The sequence below is a fragment of the Crassostrea angulata genome, chromosome 1 (assembly GCF_025612915.1).
Source record: "Crassostrea angulata isolate pt1a10 chromosome 1, ASM2561291v2, whole genome shotgun sequence".
NCBI lineage: Eukaryota > Metazoa > Mollusca > Bivalvia > Ostreida > Ostreidae > Magallana > Magallana angulata.
Window position 1 is genome coordinate 25,597,131 of NC_069111.1, and position 22,179 is coordinate 25,619,309.

Here is a 22,179-nt window from a genome sequence, read left to right on the forward strand (position 1 = left end):
AAGACACGCCCATTTTGTGTCACTCGTGTTTTATGAAGTTATTGGGTTTTAGGGTTCAAAATTGATTCGTAATGTTATCTCAGAGAAAGACATTAGCGACACAAGCTATCGGCCTTTGTCCACACTATCACGAAGCCCGGTAATCTTGTACACGATCAAACACACTCAACAGTTATTCTTTTATCAATTGTATCGAACGTAATGCAATGACGAGTAGTAACGAGTAGTTAAGGTTAGTAACCTTATACGGATCATTAATCATATATTTGTCTATTTAAGGTAACCACTTTGTGCAATTCATTGACCACTGTACAGAGTGACGCATTAACATCACCGCAAACCCACAAATAGTCCTCTATTGTGTTACAGCAAAGCTTACGTTGCGTCAGGGCCCTGCTACTCTTACACCACCTGACTTCCATATGTTCATGTATGTGCGACATTGAACTCTATATCAAGATCCTTTCTAACTCGCTTGAGATGTTTACAGAGTTTACAAGAAATAAATCTTGTTATCCTTTCTGGTAAATGTTTTGCCGGTGACTAGTTGCTGATAAGTTACCTCCTAACTATATAGGATTTACGACAATGTCTAAGACAGGTGAAACTGTTTCAGGCATATGTCACGTAGGAGTCCCTTGATTAGAACGCCAATAAAAATTTTAATTAGTAGCGTGATTTTAATTCTTGCTGACGGCACCATCTAAATCAAGCCATTACATTTATAAGTTACAGAAGAGTATCTTTTTATGCAATACTACAGAGTTCATTGATTAACCATTTGATATTCGATTGTGAATTAATTATCAAATTAGAATAATGTCATTTTTATTCGCAAAAAACCTTCTATGCACAATAATGGCATTGTTTTATTAAAAAGGCCACTCCTGTTTTTTTTTAATAATTCAGAAAACCGCATGATATTAAATCTGATCCACCTTGATGAAATGTCACTTCTCTTTAAGTGAATGAAACAGCCGAACAAAAGTGATTTGCAAAAATCTCATGCATCGTTAATAAGACTCTTACTGACAACTGCAATCAATCAAGCCTTAAAAAGCGCTCTCTCGACCCTGTTTATTTTCTCCTTTACATGTTTGATTCTTCAGTTAAAAAAATGTGTTCCTCGTGTTAAAAATAGATTTTATTTGACTACACTAAAATATTGCAAGAAATGTAACAATAACAAGCAAATTAATGCAGTTGACATATAAACAAACAAAACCAACAGCACATACTGAAAGGATTCATTTGTTACTATTAAAAAAACTTGGAACAAACAAGTTTACATCTGTATTTTTTCCAAATTTAACCAACTTTTGTAAGTTAACAAATGAGTGAAAACTTCATAAAGCTGAAAACGTTAACCCCGGTTAATCTAACATACGATAATTATTTCCATGAAAACAATAAATACGTGTAATATTTTAATGACCAGTTGAAAATGAACCAAAATGGTTTCATTTCACCAACAGAAGATTATAATCGAGAAATATCATATCGTACTCCTTGGAAAATCTAAATCGGTTCCATACCACTTTGTCTGCGGTCTTTGACGTCACGCCATAAACCAATCAAAACAAAACAGTTCAATTAATCAATCTATTAAAAAAAAACCCTTGCCAATAGAATAAATTGTGTAATATAGCACATTAATATATTTCAAACCATCAAGATCCGGGGATGTAATGATTAACAGTTATCTTTTTTTTTTAGAAATTCACACACACACACACACACACACACACACACACACACACACACACACACACACACACACACACACACACACACACACACACACACACACACACACACACACACACACACACACACACACACACACACACACACACACACACACACACACACACACACACACACACACACACACACACACACACACACACACACACACACACACACACACACACACACACACACACACACACACACACACACACACACACACACACACACACACACACACACACACACACACACACACACACACACACACACACACACACACACACACACACACACACACACACACACACACACACACACACACACACACACACACACACACACACACACACACACACACACACACACACACACACACACACACACACACACACACACACACACACACACACACACACACACACACACACACACACACACACACACACACACACACACACACACACACACACACACACACACACACACACACACACACACACACACACACACACACACACACACACACACACACACACACACACACACACACACACACACACACACACACACACACACACACACACACACACACACACACACACACACACACACACACACACACACACACACACACACACACACACACACACACACACACACACACACACACACACACACACACACACACACACACACACACACACACACACACACACACACACACACACACACACACACACACACACACACACACACACACACACACACACACACACACACACACACACACACACACACACACACACACACACACACACACACACACACACACACACACACACACACACACACACACACACACACACACACACACATATACTTGCATTATGCCGATACTCACTACATCAGACTTTACACCTGAAATTCACTACACTATGTTCTAGTTGTGCTATTCAATATATATTAATATTTTTAAGTAATATAAGACATCTTTTTACTATTCTGCTATTTGAAATAGGCAAAATCTCTTTGTAAAAGTTTATGATTTTATACCTGATAGTCACTACATGAGGTCACATGACTCATTGTGAATACACACCAGAAACTCACTACAGTGTGTATTTCTTCCTAATTTACCCCAAAGTCAATACATCTAGCTAGTCATGTGATCGATTGAAGATTCAAAGGAAATTTACCACATAAACCATTTATTACTGAACACAGAGAGAGAGAGAGAGAGAGAGAGAGAGAGAGAGAGAGAGAGATCTAATAATTTCAGCAAGCTGCAAGATGAATTATTTTAATACTAATTCTAATACTCAGGCTAATCTAATCAATTCATTATGGTATACTCAAGATGCATATATTGTCAAATTTGTGGAGAACAATATATACTAAGTGAATTCTGGATAAATAAGATTAGACTGCATTTCAGACTTTTCTCCACATATGCACGTTTTCTATTTAAACTACATTATATTTAGCACCAGACCCTACTTCGATACAAAGAATCTTATGTAAATTACATATATAATTCAATTATGTAAATTCATTCAACATTTTATGTTATAAGTATTGTAATTTGAAACATATACGAGACAGTAATATTTCTTGTCAAAGGACATGCACAGTCTAGTACCATTGCAATTTGTATGCTTTTATTATCTGTTTTGCCTATAAAAGACACTTTACACTATCACTGTATGACTTAAATAATTAGGATTTCTTGCTAATTTTTATGCACCCTATCAGGACTGAATTTATAAGAAAATCTAATTGAATTGAAAAGTCTTCATGTGTGTTTCATTTCCGTAAAAACATATACTGTTTAAATTAAATAAATTCCTATTTGCCACTTGCTTTGTAAAATCTAGACCTGTGGACTTTGAACACTTCTTCAAACAAAACATAAATCAACTGCAGAATCTTAATTATAATTCATTTTATTTCAGGATCAAACAACTTTAAGCTAAAATTTAAAAGTACATAATTTCATAGTAATTCATTATATATGGAATTTTGTTTATGAATTCAAATAATTTCAATCAATCATTGACATTATCATGCATGATGCGTGCCCTTCATTTCTGATCATATTTTATCAATTAAAATATCAAATAATGTCTACCCATTTCTGCCATTTCAAAATGTTTCATGGAATAGGAAGTAGAATAACAGACAAAAAAATAAATGTACATTTGTATAAGCCAATAAGCATTTGTCACAAATGCATGCACCCTGTATTAAATTTAGATACTGGCATAATGTTATTAACAAATTGATAATACAGCACAAACAGTATGCATTCGACCTTCATTACGGTAACATAATTATAACACATAGAAATTTAACGTTGCGACCACCTGGAATTTCATTTTCTGCAACTTCTCAGATGAGAGGTATTATGTTTTTGACAGCAAACTTCACATTGCGCCAAGTGAAGCCTGATAATGCCTTTTCCTTCCTAATGGCGTTTAAACAGTCAAGCTGACCAGGAGTTTTCCCTAGTTTGATAAAGTTATTAAACTGTCGCTCCAAGGATGCCTTTCTACAGCAGTCCATTTGTGACGTTGAACACTGGCTGTGAAAAAAATAAGATTTTATTATTTTAAAATTGCTGTATCTTTATCATATTTTTGTCATTAAGGTTATTTGTTCTTCAGCCCAAATGTATAGTCTTTATTCAAAAATTGGTATCCTTCCTTTGAATGTTAAAACTGTATGAAATATAGTAAAAAGATATTCATTCATTCATTGTATCCAAGAATTTAAACAAGAGGCCCAGGGGCCACATCGCTCACCTGAGCAACAGTTGCCTTAATTCTGATCAAATTAGCATAACAGTATCAAAATATCTTGACAACTAAGTACAGTAAAAACTTGAAAATCTGCCAATTTTTATCCACCTCTTTATTTTTGGTAAATACCAAGCCCCTTTTGTTGTTGTACTTGTAAGAAGATTTTTCTCTATTCCTAAATAGCCCCCCCCCCATTTTGTGGCACCACTTTTCGTTATGGAATCAGGGTTTCATCAGACTTAAATCTGCATAACCCGTGCTTTCACACTAAGTACTGAGTTTAGGACCGAAAACTTTCCCAGAATATTTTAAAAGATTTTCTCTATATATTCCTATGTAAAAATCCAAACCGCCATCACGGCCCCGCCCTACCACTAGGGACTGTGATTTCGCAAACTTGAATTTACATAGTTACCCAAGGATGCCTCTACACAAGTTTAAGCCTTTCTGGCCAAATACTTTTAATAGTCTTAAAAAAGAAGATTTTTAAAGATTTTCTCTATATATTCCTATGTAAAACTTGATCTTCCAATTGTGGCCCCACCCTACCCCCCGGGGACTATGATTTGAACAAACTTGGATCTACACTACCTGAGGATGCTTCCATTTTAATTTGAGCTTTTCTGGCCTAATAGTTTTGAGAAAAAGATTTTTAAAGATTTTCTCTATATATAATTTATCCCCCATTGTAGCCCCACCCTACCCCCAGGGACCATAATTTGAACAAACTTGAATCTACAATACCTAATTTATATGCAATTCAGTTACTGTCACTAATGGCAACTGGCAGGTGGTGTCCGTAAAAAGTTTTAAATTTATATAATCAAAGATAATACCTTGTCCTTGAGCCTCAGGTTTTGCATGGGGTGGGCATGATGATCTCTCTGTGCTTAGCTTTTTACTTTTACATGGAACTGCAATACAATATACAATGTTAATTACATCTCGATAAAAATTCACCTCAAGTAGCACAAAAGGTATGAAATTACACAGCATACACTATTTACTATTAACTAGAAAATGTAGTTAACTATGCTCTAAAACGACCATAACTTTTAACCTTATAGGACATCTTTGTACCGGTAACCTAGCCAACAAGCAATTACTGTGCATGTACATTATGTAATGTGTTGAATTACTTAAAGTACTTTGACCAAATAAAACCTCAGGTTATGAAACTTACAGTGTAGTGTTTTATCCTAGATACATTAGAAAAAAAAATTGGGAATAAAATACAAGTATGAGGTCAGAATGTCCACTGTACGGGATTGCACAGTTGGCAGGTTGAACAGTGCACACCCTACTTATATTTGAAACATTTGTTGCAATACCTTCTACTTTAATAGGCTACCTAACTCTGGAATATTAAAAAAGATCTGGATCTAATCAACTGAATGAAAAGTACCTTCCATAGGGGATGCAGTGTTGGAATCATTATCAACTTCTTTTTCACTCTCTGTTTCAGTATCAATAGTTTCTATATTGAAGAAAAGACACATCAATGAACAGCCTTGAAAATTCTTGGGGAATAGACAGAAAATAAAAACATGATTTATAAACACACCTTTGTCAGCGAAATCAATTTCATCAAAGTCTGCTTTTTAAATGTGCATGATTAATGTATATTGAAAAGAAAACTCACTACGTGTGTGAAGATAATGTATATTGGCAAGGAAACTCACTACATGTGTGTGGTAGTTATTAAGGAATAAGGAATCATTCTTTCAGTACATGTATTATGGGGTGATAATTTTGGTTGGGGCATGATCAAATCCAATGAAGCTCGACGGGCTTTATAATGGATTTGACAATTTCCAGCAGTTGTACAATTAAATATTTGAATATAAATAAGCAAACCCTGCTTGCGCCCAAATCATACGTTATTTGAATTTAATGGACTGTATAGTACAAAATCAATTGTGTTATTATATAAATAGTGCCTGTTTGGGAGGGTAACAGTTGAAATTGACACCCCGAGAAAACCATTGTCAACCGACGCGAAGCGGAGGTTGACAATGGTTTTCGAGGGGTGTCAATTTCAACTGTTATCCTCCCAAACAGGCACTATTTATTTTGTTATACTGAATGTCTTTTTTAAAATTTTTAAGAAAATTTTACTGCTTTTATATAGGAATAACTTGAATTCTACAGCGAACCGTATGCGCATAATTTTCGCGCATATAACATTTTTTAATGTTACCCGTTGCCAAGTGCGTTGCTAACGCTGAGGGTAATAGTAAATATTATTAACTGCGTCTTAACCAATCCGATTTCAGTATTTAACATGAAAGTATAACAACATATGTTATCACAAGCAAAAACACTGAAAAAGTTAATTTAAATGAATATGGACAAGGAAATTTACTACATGTGTGTGGAAATGTATATTGGCAAGGAAACTCACTACATGTGTGTGGTAATTTAAATGAATATGGACAAGGAAACTCACTACATGTGTGTGGTAATTTAAATGAATATGGACAAGGAAACTCACTACATGTGTAGTAAATGTACACTGGCGAAGAAATTCACTCATATGTGTGGGAAATGCATTCAAAATGGAAAGGAAATTCACCACATGTGCAGGAAATGTGTACCAGTATTTGTTATGACATATGTTACACATAAATATTAAATACATTTTAATACATGTACATGTATCAAATCAAAATGAACACTAGAAACATTAAGTAAAAGTAACCTTCATTGTTCTCCTCACTGTCCTGGTTGACATCAAATGGGTTATCATCAAATGGATTATCATCAGGTGAATCTTAAAGAGAACAATAGTTGTAACAATTTATTATTAAATTATATCGTATTTATTACTGTGCAGTTCTGAACTACATGTACTCTCGCGCAGTAAACTCAATATTATACAGGTTAAAAATTAATTGATTCACTGATTATACTAATTCTTGTTGTAAAAAACAATTTGAAATGTTAAACCATGTGCATTTTTTTTTTGAAATCCTTTTGACATTTAAATCACATTAACACATGAACAATTATTAAAATTGTCACATACTTGTCGCCAAGGTAGGTTGGCTTCCCAATAATCATATCTTAACTCTTCTCCAGCTTTAATATCTCTATTTGCAAAGAGGCAGAGCCTTGGATAATTCTCGGTAACCAAAAGGCGCATAACACTTCCTCGTCCTTTATATACTTCCCCTTTCTTTCAGTGTTAGTTGCATCAATGCTACAATCAAAAAAAGCAATTTTATAGATTTTTGCAGGGTTGCACCTGGTATTTAATGAAAATGAATTTACACATATATGTGTGAAAGTGGGACTGGTTTGATCATCGGTGGCTATATATAGCTCAGTTGGTAGAGTACATATCTAGTGATTCTGGATGCCCTGGTTCAAATCTCTGTTTGGCCGTCATTATATTTCCAATCCTGTTACGTATGTATGGTGTTATTTTAGTCATCAAGCAAAGATGTCAGAATGATTTATTCACTGAATTATAGTGTAATCATGGTAATAGAAAATACCTAATCATTGTATAAAACTTTTTATCTCATGCTCACTTTACTTTCCTTTATAAAGTGCAAATAGTTATACAGGATATCATTTTCATCTCCATATTTAGTTGAAATGTACGTAACAATGGTTTTTTGCCAATTCTCAGAACTCATAACCTGCCGCAAACACTGCAATTTCTAAAAACAAATTGCCAGGGTGGTGAGAATATTCAAACACAATTTTTTTTTATTAAATTCTAATTAATTTTCTCTCATCAAAATCTGACCTAAATTGTACAATTACCAGCATCTAGTAAACTGTATATGGATATCAATTTCACATTCTCATAAGAACCAGAAAAAGTTGTACTACAAAAAAACTAAAATAGGTAAATAAAACAATTGTATCTCTCTCTCTCTCTCTCTCTCTCTCTCTCTCTCTCTCTCTCTCTCTCTCTCTCATAACAATCACAATAAATATATTATATTTGCTTACCACTTCAGACCATTCCACTTAAAGTAAAACATATTAACTAGTATGTTTTATTTTGCACTTCTTTTCTCTTTCTTCTGCTTCCTTGGGCACAATTCTCTCTCCAACATATTCTACCAAAAAGCTTCCTTTTGGAAAATTTTGAGTTGCAAAAACCCTATATCCTTATAATAAGAAAAAAAATATTGGTGAATATTTTGCATTACATGATTGTACAGTGTGTTCACAAATCATGTACAAAACTTAATTTATTTATAAATGCCTTTTATTATGGAATTATTTGTATAATTGTGATTATCAAATGCAAGGGGCTAAAATTGTTCCAGAAACTAATGACATTTTTCATTTAAGGATCTGCATAATCAAGGGAAACAAATGTGTGAAACTGAGTAGATTGGTACATAAAAACAAAGAAATGATACTATTTTCTATTACACTAGACTCTGACCCGTGCATGCACGGTTTGACATATTGCATATGATATCGGACATTCAAGAAATAGATACATCGACACACCATATTTACATAACCAAGCTTTAAGCCTACAATAATGCTATTAAATTCACTATACACTCTGCTTAGTTAGAATAATCTAACTGTGTCTCGGGACAGGCCTTCACCACAGTTGAAATGCATCTCATATACCCGTAATGTAGCAAAAAATTGCATAATCGCTTCGAAACGGTTTTGGAGAAAATTATTGAAGCTGCATTGTGATTAACAGTCAAATTATTCATAACAAACCATTTTGAGGCTGTAAATACCTTTCTTCTAAAAATTCAATTCATATTAATGAAGAATTCAACACTTTTTTACCAATGTTTTTTACTCACTTCGAGTTTACACAACATGTTGACATTCAAACTCTCAGGATATAGCAAATTTTCAATGAAAATTTAAACATATGTGTATTATCGTTTCTGAGTTTATCCATGCAAGTGTGGTATTGTGGAAACATAAACTTAATAAAGAGCCTCCCGTGATTTACCGTGAATGGAATGCACATGCGCAAGATTGTAGAATAAAAAAAATCCAGATGATTCCGGATTTTTATAAGGAATTTTAGTTGATTATTAATAAGCGAAGCTTGATTGAGAAAAAATAAAAACAAACTGGTAATCTTCAAATACCAATGATGTTTAAAAAATAAAGAAGAAAAGACAGTTCTCTTCTGATTTCTCGATATTAAAGCCCAAAAATTCGAGTCTTTTATTTTAATGTATAGTAGTAATAGATGTGTATCAACTCACCAATTCTTCTGTTGATCAATTCAACTTTTATTGCATCACAGTCCAGTCCAGAACGACACATAAATTCTGCCTCTCTTTTAGGGCTTATTCGTTGTTTCTAGCACATAAATAAATTACTCATTAGAAAAAAGTTTAATTTCAAAATATGCAAAATCTGTCTTTTAAACTATATCACATTGATTTTAAAATCAAATTATCTTAAGGCCTTCCATTTTGGTTTGCAAACTCCTTTTCAACTATTTCAAGATCAAAATAAAAACTTTATTAATATTACTTATATAATGCACACGGTCATAATCACTTGTCCGAATTGACAAGAAGGTAAAACAGTTAATGTAGAGCCAGCTGACACTGTGCATACATAAAAAAGATATATTACATACATAAATTAGAATGCTAATTTTACACAAACAGTCCCTGAAACATTCTACATTATAAGCACACGCTGAACGGAATCTGGTGAACGCTAATGAAAGGTGAACGATGAGCGAAGGCAGAGTGCACATGAAGCGCTGAACGATGAACGGTGAACGATATGTGAACGCAACATGAACGATTTATTCGGAGTGTCTCGATGGTTATCCTTACATTGTATTTTGACGGAAATCAGGAAAAACATGCTAATAAACTACACGTACAGTGCTGCTATCTTGAAATTTGACAAAACAGTCCTATCCTATCGACTATCCTGCAAATAATATCTATCCTGTATTATCTTTAAAGTTATACCATACCATTAATGCATGCTTAGGAATAACAGTTAAATAAAACCAAATTTAAGACCATAATATTAATTTTATCAACAAATAATCGAGTAATGTAATGATAAAAATGTCTAAATAATACATAAAACCATTGTAAATCTATAAATTAACACGCATTTATGCTTACTATCTTCATTGTAAATCTATAAATTAACACGCATTTATGCTTACTATCTTGAGTTGATCTGTTCAGTAAGACAGTTTATTGTCGAACATGGATATGTTTGTGATTTGGAATCGAAGGAATTATTATTTGAATCGTGAAAAATACACAAATACAATGTCTGTTTCTTATATTTATATATATATATATATATATATGTGTCGAATCGTTAGTTGTTTGAATTCTTCTGTTTTTAAACGACTGGACTGACTATCTTAAAATGAATCATTAAATATTATTTGTGTATCAATTTATCGCTGTATTGTGTAACATAAAATTTTCACAGTAACTGCATACTTAAGCCATTTTCGGATCAACAAAAAAAATGCCTGTTTAGGAGAGTGATAAAAAACAACAACAGCAAAAAACAGACCTGCTCAAGAATGTGTACTTTAAATTCCACGGATTAAATTCTAATTAAAATGATGCTTTATGTGTAATATTAGTTTCCTTTCACCTTAACGCAAGGTTTTTTTCCTCATTTTGCTGAGATCGATTCTTTCATTTTTGAAGTTCCGAATGAAAATGAATGAAAACGGACTGAATTCGAACGGTAAGTGAACGGTGAACGATAAGTGAACAAAGGTGAATGCACAATGAGGGCTTTCTGAACGGTGTGCACAAAAGGAGCAGAGTGAAGAGTGCAAGTGAACGCACCGTGAGTGCACGGTGAGCGCACGGTGATTGCACGGTGAGCGCATGGTGAATGCACGAAAAAATGGGAAAGTAGATGGTTTAAGGGACTGTAATACTTAATACTGCCGCATTGTTTTTTTTATTATCATAAATTTGATAAAACCATTGATTAATTCACTTTTCTGTTGTGATAATTTCGCTTACAAACAAAACAGACCGAGCAACTGATTTTGTTCAAATTGCTGATAAAACAATTTGAGCATATATTGTGACTGTATGACAATTATAGAAAACTTCAATATGTCACACTAAGCAAAAACAAGAATAAACATCTAAATATGAGAATTTGAGATATCACCGGTAAAATGTTTACTTAAAGAATGAGAGATATGCACACCCAAATAACTTTAACATATCAATGGTATTCGATACACATGTACTGTTGTTTGAAATATACCTTAAAAGTTCAACTGACGTATGTACAATGTTAAAAATTTCACTTACTGCAATTTTCCCCCTTGAATAAGCTGCCATCTTTTTAGTTGACTGCTTTATAACTTACATAAGCTAGAAAAAAGAAGAAGTTGTACATGAATGCCAATACAAATTAAAATGTGAGTTATATGAGATGCCATACTTCATTAATGTGAGTTATGAGATATTATACTAAATGTATATAAGGTGGATAATTATTAACTTTTCACCTTAATTATTATTATCATTATCACCTCATGCTGACTATTGATTTATCACATGAAATCCAATTCAGTGAAAATCACTATACATGTACATGATGTGTGTGGAAATGTATATGGACAAGGAAACTCACTACATGTGTGTGGTAATTTAAATGAATATGGACAAGGAGACTCACCACATGTGTGTGGAAAGGTATATTTGCAATGAAACTCACTACATGTGTGTGGTAATTTAAATGAATATGGACAAGGAGACTCACTACATGTGTGTAGGATTGTACAGGTAACTCTCGATAGCTGGAAGTCCATGGGTCCAAGGAAAAACTTTGAAGTTTCAAGAGTTCGAGTTTTCAAGAGTTCGGAATTTTCTGGGTTGACCAATGGGTTTTAAAATTAGTCTTACCGGATTTATGATTAATCTTACGCTCATGCTTAAACAACGTTTTCTTTTCAGTAAAATATACAGAACTGGATGTTTTTAAAACTAAATTCAAACAACTATTGAATAAATTCATAATAATTATTTATTTTATGCATCATATTAAGACCAAATTGCTCAGTACTACTGGAGTGCGAGACGATTAACATGTCATAAATGTGATAATTATTTACTGAGTATCACCCATTGTTCCCACCGTAAGGGTCCTTCACCAGCTGTAAGAACTTGTTCAGCAATATAATCATTACAATGACAATGATGCTGATAAGCATACTTTTAACAGTTTTATAATTCTAAAATTTGACCATGCCGGCTCAATATTATCGTTTCATCTCAATTAATTTCTCATTTTCATTGCGTCTCCAAATTATCGTAAAACGGTTGTGATAATTATAGATTAGGTATTGGTATAGTCAGTCATCAAACAATTATCACCTTGCAGGACAAGTGCCGCCTGAACAAACAACTCGTGACACAAGTCCCGCGTCTAAGGTGTTATTTAGGTATAGCGCTTGGAGATACACGGAGACTTTGAGGTATCGAGAGTAAGAAACTATAGATTACGAACGGGACTGCAGTTTGACCTAGAGAGATCAAGCTAGGGTTTTCGAGAGATCAAGAGTTTGAGAAATCAATAGTAAATTTGCTTAGTTATATAGGGGAAAAAATCGGGACCCTAGACTCACTTCCAGCAATCAAGAACTTCGATCCAATCAAAGTTCGAGCCATTGAGAGTTACCTGTATATTGGCAATGAAACTCACTACATGTGTGTGCATGGTAATTTAAATGAATATGGACAAGGAAACTCACTACATGTGTGTGGTAATTTAAATGAATATAGACAAGGAAACTCACTACATGTGTGTGGTAATTTAAATGAATATAGACAAGGAAACTCACTACATGTGTGTGGTAATTTAAATGAATATGGACAAGGAAACTCACTACATGTGTGTGGTAATTTAAATGAATATGGACAAGAAACTCACTACATGTGTGTAGGAATGTACATTAATTGGCAATGAAACTCACTACATCTGTGAGGTGAATTTATACTGGTGTAATTGGGAAACTTGCTATAAGTGTCTAGGAAATATATATTATATTGGCAAGAAAATTGACACTACATGTGCATATGAAATATATAAAATTGTTGGCAATGCAACCAACCATGGTAAATGTTGGTTGCAAGAAAACTCATTACACAAGGTGGGTTGATTCACATGTATAAAATAATGTATATGTTATTCAATTGAATCTTACTGCACAAGATTGGTAAAGAGGCAACACACAGACCATGAATATCAGGCATTATTACATGATTGTCCACTAATGCGCCAAAAGTATGTCAATTTTTTGTTTTTCCCTATATATTTCATCGAAAACAAGACTTTTTTTTAAAAGGTTTTCAGGTCAGATTATTGGTCAGATTTTGAAGAAGTTGATATTGATTTCCAGCATAGTAGATTCAATTTCCACTTGTTGTCGTACATTAGTTTTTGACAACTCATTTGTAAAATTTGAATATTTCAAACTCAACACTGATGTATGAGCCGAAAAATCTTACTTTGAACTGTTTATATTAAATTTCAGTAATAGAAGGTTGGAAAAATATTCAAATAAGATGCAAAAAGAGCTAGAAAAATTCTTAATGTATCAATCCAAGTCTTTTCAATGTACATGGTCAAAGGGTTTCATTTTAACAATTCTAAAAAAAAAAAAATTTCAATTAATATATGGTGAAAAGAAAAAATAAATTGACCCACTTCTGGCACCTGAGTGTACATACATGTATATGTCCCTGATTTCCTGAACTCAAGTATAATTTAAGCTGGTCGATTGGGGAGGGGGGGGGGGGGTGCATAAAAAAAACCCATTAGAAAACCTCTTTATTTTTAACCATATGTAATTTACATCAGCTCTAGTTTAAAAAAAAAGAAAAAGCAACCATCTGGTTCTTTTTGGGGGCAATCTCAAAATACAGGTATATTTTTCTATAGGAATATTTAGAGAATTTTCATTTTCCGCACTTCGTAGCAGATTTAAAAAAATACTACAATAGAGATTTTCTTTGAATTGTGATATCGCGATTAGCAATATCATTTTGTACCTTATATGTAAAAAATACTAAATTCAACCATCTAGTTTAAGTGAGGGTCATCTCAAAATATGAACAGTTGATAAATTTTGCTATATACATGTATTTTGGGTACATGTATTACAAATGTAGATTAATTGCTATGATGGATTCATTCAAAATGAAGCAAAATAACCCTGGAGATACGGTCGCCATCATTTAGTGTATACAATTTCAAAGGGTTACGATTTTTACTTTTTCTTTTTTCCTAGCTTCATTTTATCATAATGTCGACATATAAAGCAAGATCAACGGCAATGCTCACCTACCAAACCACAGAAAAATTGTTGAAAAAAAATTGTTTATCATGTGTTTATTGTGTTCAATTTAATAAATGTCTATATCTATATAAAAATCATAAAAGGTTGAAAAACACTGTATTTTACTCGATCAGAATGCACAAAAACATGAACCATGCAAACTAAAGTCAGCCTCAACCTTAAACCAGATGAGAATTGTGCAGATTAAACAACTCATTTTAAGGTTTAATTGATTAACATTTTAGACAGAAAATTAGAAAGTAAAAATGCTCATATTCATAAATTGTCAGTCCAACCAAATTGAAATTAGACCATACAATTAGACAACTCATACATCATGCGCACACTATACCGAGAGAGTTCTCCATACATGTATGTATTTGTTTTATCTCTGTAATATAAATAAAAAAGGCTCTTGTAATTTTTAAAACAACAATTTGGGTCAATACTAATATCAAATCTCCTCTTGCTTGATCTTAGATTCAGATAACCACAGACATAGTCAAAATGATGTACATGTAGCTAGCTGGGTGTTCAAGAAATAGACAACTAGACATGAACAATTCATGAATTACATGTATTACCATGATGACTTCAATCTAATGTTTCAACATGTGCCCTATTTGCAAAACATCCTTGTTTATTCACCTGCCATTTTTTATATGCATTGTTCCATCCAGATATACCACCCCCTCCCCATCTAGAATTTGAATTTTTCCTTTAAATGTACCACCCTCAAGTCATGAGATGAGCTGCTACAATCCCCTCCCCCTGAAATAGTTTTATGTGTTTGTGTCAGAGAGGAATTTAGTGTTTTTTGTTACCAATATTCTGGGTTGGATTTCTGCAGACTGCCCCCAATAGGCATTCCTGTATCTTGCTATAAAGTGATGTGAAACTCAGAAAGGGGCTTATTTTTAAGGCAATTTGATTCATCATCTGATAGTCTATAGAAAGATAGATTAAAAACTGGATGGTGCACCTTATTCCTTAACCACAGAAACTGTTTTTGATATCTATTTTTACTCTTTTTCTTCACTTGACTTTAACTTTTTAGCATCCGAATTATTATTAAGCTAGTCAGAAACTTCAACTTAAAAGTAAATGTCCCCTAGGCTACCTCTTTTGTAATTTATAGTAAATCTTTAATTTTATTCATACAGTCGTTGACCAGTTCCGAATAGTTCATATGTTGAATAGCAAATAGTTATGGAAATAAAAGTTGGAGAAAAAATCATTACCTTTAATATAATACACTTATAAAGCTTGTTTAAATTTTGCAGTAGTTTCATTTTTTGCGGTCATATACATGTACGTATTCAATACTACAGTCTTACATTAGTCAACCAATATTAAACTTTTGCTTTGCCAGGTCATTGCAACGTTATTATGTGCATAAAATAGTCTGTTGACGCCTTATATTTTCACATGTAACAAGATTTCTTCTATCAAAAGTTGTTTTGGTATTATTCTTACATACCCATATAAGCATGCAGGATATAAATTTTAAAAAATGCAGAAGGATGAAAAATCTTATTAAGCTGCCATTTTACAAATTCCAAAAACTCAATTTGTTTTTGTCTGTTTCAGGATTATATGAAGAAATAGATTAAAACAATAATTCTGGAATTCATTAAATTTTCTTACTAAGTCTTAAATAAATCATATTGAACCACAGTAATGATAAATGGAGGTGCGGCAACTGTACTCCGACAAGATATTAGAATTTAGAAACTACATGTAGTCTAAAGTATTGTTATAGTGATCTTGTTTGTTAAATCCATGCAAATTAAATTAACTGTATAGGTTAAAAGAATTGCCAATAGCTGGTTGGTATGCATCAAACCTCTTTTTCAATAGGTTCAATTGATGGTGTTTAAATAGGGCGAAAACTTTTTATCTGCATTCGATTTCCATGGAAACAGCTATGCTATTCAGAACTTACTGATTTATTCGTAAATGGTAAAATAGCTTCCAATATAAGTTTTTAGGACAAAATTCTAAATAAAGCAATATTGCATTACTATCAGCAATAATATAGCGTACATCAGCCAAAGAAAAAAAAGATTTCAAAACAACACCCAGGAACATTTAAAGCACCGCCAAATCTATACCCTATTCAGTACTGGTCAATCTATAGAAAGAATAATCTTACCGTGACCAGGCTACGCTCAGGTCACAGTAAGAATTCGTCCCATATACTTGCAATGTAGCAGCTGCAAAGCGGATCTGCTTCGCATCGACTTTAAGTCTGTTAAAAACAATCTGCAGGGGTAAAACACAGCATTTATATTACAAACCTTTTTGAAAATGCATATGTAATTAAGTCCACAAAATATTCATTATTAATATAATGGGTCATACAAAGGCATTTTGATAATATATCTGTGGTAGAGTCAGGTATATTGCATTCCTACTAGCTCTGGCTAGTGGGTTAACCCTTTATCTCGCTCGGTAGAGTGCTTGACTGGCATGCCAGAGGACCCTGGTTCAAACCCCAGCAGAGGCAAAAAGTGTCTCTGTTTGAATTTGCCTGCCATTTTGCACTCGAAATATCTCGGATTTTATCATTAACATGGCGACCAGTGATTTCATTGCCAAAACCGTTTATGTGGTAAAATGGGATTATAAATGAGCAACATTGTAGGTATTTGAGACCAATCAAATGAAAATATAGGCAAGATACAACCGAGATATTTCTTTTTTCATTTGCTACTAAGAAATACAGTAAACTGGTAAAGGGCACAAATTCTATCATTTAACCGGGTTAGTTGGACATGTGTCATTTTAAGAATAGACCATTCTATCTAGTCAATCGACGGTAATAATTATTGTTTATCATTGCATTGCATCGATTTCGTTGATCAAAATCATACTAATATGTTCCAAACATTTCTCATTTATTTAGAAAAATAATTTTATGAAAATAATACAAGAAAAAAAGAAATGTTATTTAAAATGTCAGTTTTTAAAAAAAAAAGTGTTATAACCAAGCTATGTAGCTAAATTAGGAGATTGTGCTGGACTTGATCACGTTACATTACAAGTGCAGCTGTTAAACACATCCACATGCTGACGAAACGCAGAGAGGTTCTACACTTGTTCACGCGTTCAACTTCTCCTACAAGATTGTCACTAATTATTCAAACGACTTACAGTTCTTACGTAGCTTCTTTTCCTTTTTGGGGGGCTGTAGTAATTCGTTTAAAGCATGCAGCATGGAGGGGTTGTTTTGTGACATTTTTTTTACCGGATATGTCGTAACACTGTCAGGTCAAGTCATACACAGACCAATTCGTATACAGGTCAACTCGTATACAAAGAATTGTTCTCATATGTATTACAGGCACTCAAATCAATAAACTTCAATTTAAAAAAAAATAGAGGTAAACTTCAATGAATTTGAAAATGAAGCAGAGTAAAATTGTTTAAATAATTACCTTGTTAAAGATTTTTTTTTTACTTTTGGAGAGTGTTTACAAGATTCAGTATTTATTTAGCTCTCTTGTAGGTTTTTTGTTTTTGTTTTACAAGTTTGCATTGATGTCATTAATTATAAGGATGAATATGGTGTAAAAATTGATCCCGAAAGATTTGGGGGGGGGGGGTATTGTTTTTATAATGATTTATTAAATTTTAAAATGAAAAAAAAATGAGTTTCCTCATGGGGATCAAACTTCATATATATCTACATATAGGATCTTTCCTTAAACTTATTAGAACTATTTCTTTGTATCAATGTAATGAAAGATAAATAAGGGTGCAAATGATAATAATAATAATAAAAAAAAAGATTTAGAGAGTTTTCTAAGTGATTTACTGCATGTATTAAATTTTAAACATTAAATTAAAAATTATTGGTTTCCTTATGGGGGTGTAATTCTTAATAAAAGGGTTTTCCTCAAACTAATGCTGATTATTTGTTTGTAATAATGTCATTAGGGGGAATTAGGGTGTACATTCTGGTCCTGAAAGATGCATGTGGTTTCCTAAATGTTTAACTATACCTGTCAGATCTTTCAACGATAAAAAGAAAATAATGTGTTTCCTCATATATGGGTCATAGTTTATGATAATAGGATTTTTAAAAAAAAAGGATAAAAGGTGTTTTCAATTTAATACTGATTTTTAACATTAAAATGAAAAACACGGTTTTTCCTTTGGGGTGCAATTTGTAAATGAGCCTTTCCCTTAAACTAATACTGATTATTACTTTGTATTAATGTCATTAAGGATAAAGGGTTTAACATTACTGATTTTTTAACGTTAAAATGAAAAGTTTGGGTTTCCCCATGGGTGTTTATGTAAATAATAATAGGATTTTTCCTAATAATTATTCTAATAATCATTTCTTTGTTTTAATGCAAGGAAGAGTAAATTATGGTGCAAAAATTAAGCTCATGAAATTAAAGGGTTTTTATAAGTGATTTACCGTACTGATTTTTTGGGGGGCATTAAATTGAAACTTAGAGTTTTCTCATGAGGGTGTAATTTAATGAAAGAATTAATATGTGATTAATATAAAGCAACAATTTGCTAATTTTTCTTGATTGATTGAAGAGAACTTTGCTAAGAAACTCCACAATACTATTAAAGCCGTTGAACAGAAAATATTTCTTTATTTTGGATAAAATGTGTTGGGTGTAAATTTGAAAGTTAAGAAACATAATGTTTATTTCTTCATGATTAATTGTTTGTTGTGAATTCCAAAAGAGAATATAATTAAAAGATTCCCCAGTTAAGGCCTATGAAAAATTGTTGACCCCCTTGAGGAAATCCATATTTTTCTCCTCTTGATAAAAAGTATATACTGTAGAGAGTCTAAATTTGAAAAGTTCCAAGTTAATGTTAATTTTTTCTTCATTATTCTTTAATTACCCGAACTAATAACAACACATTTTCACAATTAAAACCCCTAAAATGTTTAGAAGAACATGCAGGAGGCACATAATTCTCGATTGTGCTACATGCAACTTGTTAAAGTCTAGAGGAAATTCTAACTTTTTGAGGGTTTATCAAAAATTTCAATGGTATACTAAAATTGTAATGAAATAAATGATTATTTAAAACACAAATTAGAAAAAGCACACACTACATGTGTTTGACTACTACCGAAATTAAACCCAGTTAAACGTAAAAGAAAACCATCTTAACCATCTACAACTTTATGAGGTGACACACACAAAGACATGTAAATTTTCCTTAATTTAGCTGCAGAATAACGAAAAATCAGATGTCGCATTTAAACAAATGATCTAGAATGATTTATTCGATAGAAAATTGGTGTAAAAATCAACAAAAGATTAATTTTTCATGAAAGAAATAAGTGATCGTACCTTCTTTTGCGTTTCCATTATTTCCATAGGAAGTTGAATTTGCGCATGCGCAAATGTGGCAAGGGGGCAAAGTGTGTAACATCCCCATTAAGACTCGATATCGTGTGTAACAAAATTCATGTGTAAACCGGAAACTCACACTTTTTATAATTTTGTATTTTCTGGGTAAATCATGGTCGAAAAACCCGATTTACGGGGTTCTGCAAACTTACTACACGGATTTGTGTCGTAGGTTTTGAAAATGTAGTAAGTTGCACGTGTGTAAACTAGTACATGTCGTAGGTGTCGGCATGATACAAACGCACACACACACACACACACACACACACACACACACACACACACACACACACACACACACACACACACACACACACACACACACACGTGCACAAAGTAAATAGTCTGGATTTTTTCTCATATTGAATGCGGGCTTTTTCAATACAGTTTGACTAAATACATAAAAAGCAATGTCGTTTTTATAGTAGCATACTGTAGTCTAATTATTTGTATAGAAAGGTTGAACTAATGTTATATTTTCATATCGAAGAGTTTCCCCGCATTACAAATAAGGTTTACTTGTTAGTTGCTGTTATGAATTAATTACTAATACGGTCGAGTAGAAAGATTGTGTGCGTGTTAATGTTAAAATTGTATGATACTCATTAGTTCAGTTGATTATACAAAGAGAAGAAACCAATACTCTTTATTACATATAGTATTATTGAATGTTCTACCCCTTCTGTAACCCTGTTCTCATTTTATGAAATAATTTCACTTCAAGTCTACATTAAAAAATATCGTATTTTTATTAATAGTGAGTGAATAACAACAATTCTCTATAAAAATTTAAGAAAGATGTTTAACTTAAAAGAAACCCTATGGATCAGTGTTAAATAGAGTAAGGTGGAAATGATAGCTATGCTTTTCTCAGAATTTCAGAAACTTAGTTGCTTTTAAAAAGTGAATGATTTTTATGAATGATTAATCTATATTTTTTGCACATACTTTAACTTTTTATATATAATCATTATTTTGAAGAAGTTCATGTAAGTTTGAACACATTGCATGTTTGTTCAGTTGCTTAACTTAAAATGGAATCAAGTGTAGGCCCTATGGTTACTTAATGTTACAAAATGTTACAGAATAGTTAAGTTATCTTTGTATCTATATAAGCGATGGATTCAGGTTCATTTTTACCGGCCCCATTCCTGTAATTAATTTAATATTTTTCCTTGGCGATAAAAAAAAAAACGACAACACAACATTCAGTTTTGGTGACAAATTTTATTGATAGAATGTTGTTTCTGTGAAAGACCAAAAAGACGTGTTGTGTGTCGTTATAAAGTTATAAACTCAATAAAATGGTGTTGGTCGCAGTCTCCTGTTAATATTTGAAGTTCACTAAAAAGCGAGTGGAAACGTTTCCGATATCATTTATGGCGACTGGAACGTACTGAATGATTGTTTTATTTCGGTGCAACAAAATAAGCAAAAATCCACCCAAACAAATGTACAGGTAATGTATCTATTTCAGAGTTTTTTTCATGAGCACGGAGAAAGAATTCGAAGTTAATGCTTACGATCTATTGGTCTTTGATCTTCTTTTGTCCTTTCTTCTGTTTGCAACACAATCAGAGGATGAACTGAACGAGCTGTTGCTACACTATAGCAGGGGATTGCTAATGTAATCAACAAAATGACTCACGAACAAATCAAAGCAACAAAGTAATCAAGTTGTTAATTATTTACCAACCTGAATAACAGCAAGAGAAAGATGATCTTTTGTAACTATTTTAATCGAGCATTTGTCATTAATGTGATCTTGTTAACAAGACTGAACCTTGCAAGGTTAAGAAAATCCCAAACGGTGTTGTCTTTGGTCAATGTCATTGCATCAATGAAATTTAAAATATATTTTTGTTATTTTTTATTGATTTCTGACACAATATCTATAACAAATGCAAATCTTATTTTGCTT

General features: G+C 32.7%; 1 pseudogene; it reads right to left on the bottom strand.

Annotated features, from left to right (window-relative positions):
* Positions 1-4,345: 4,345 nt before the first annotated feature.
* LOC128168296 (N-lysine methyltransferase KMT5A-like) lies at positions 4,346-18,106 on the bottom strand (annotated as a pseudogene).
* Positions 18,107-22,179: the final 4,073 nt, after the last annotated feature.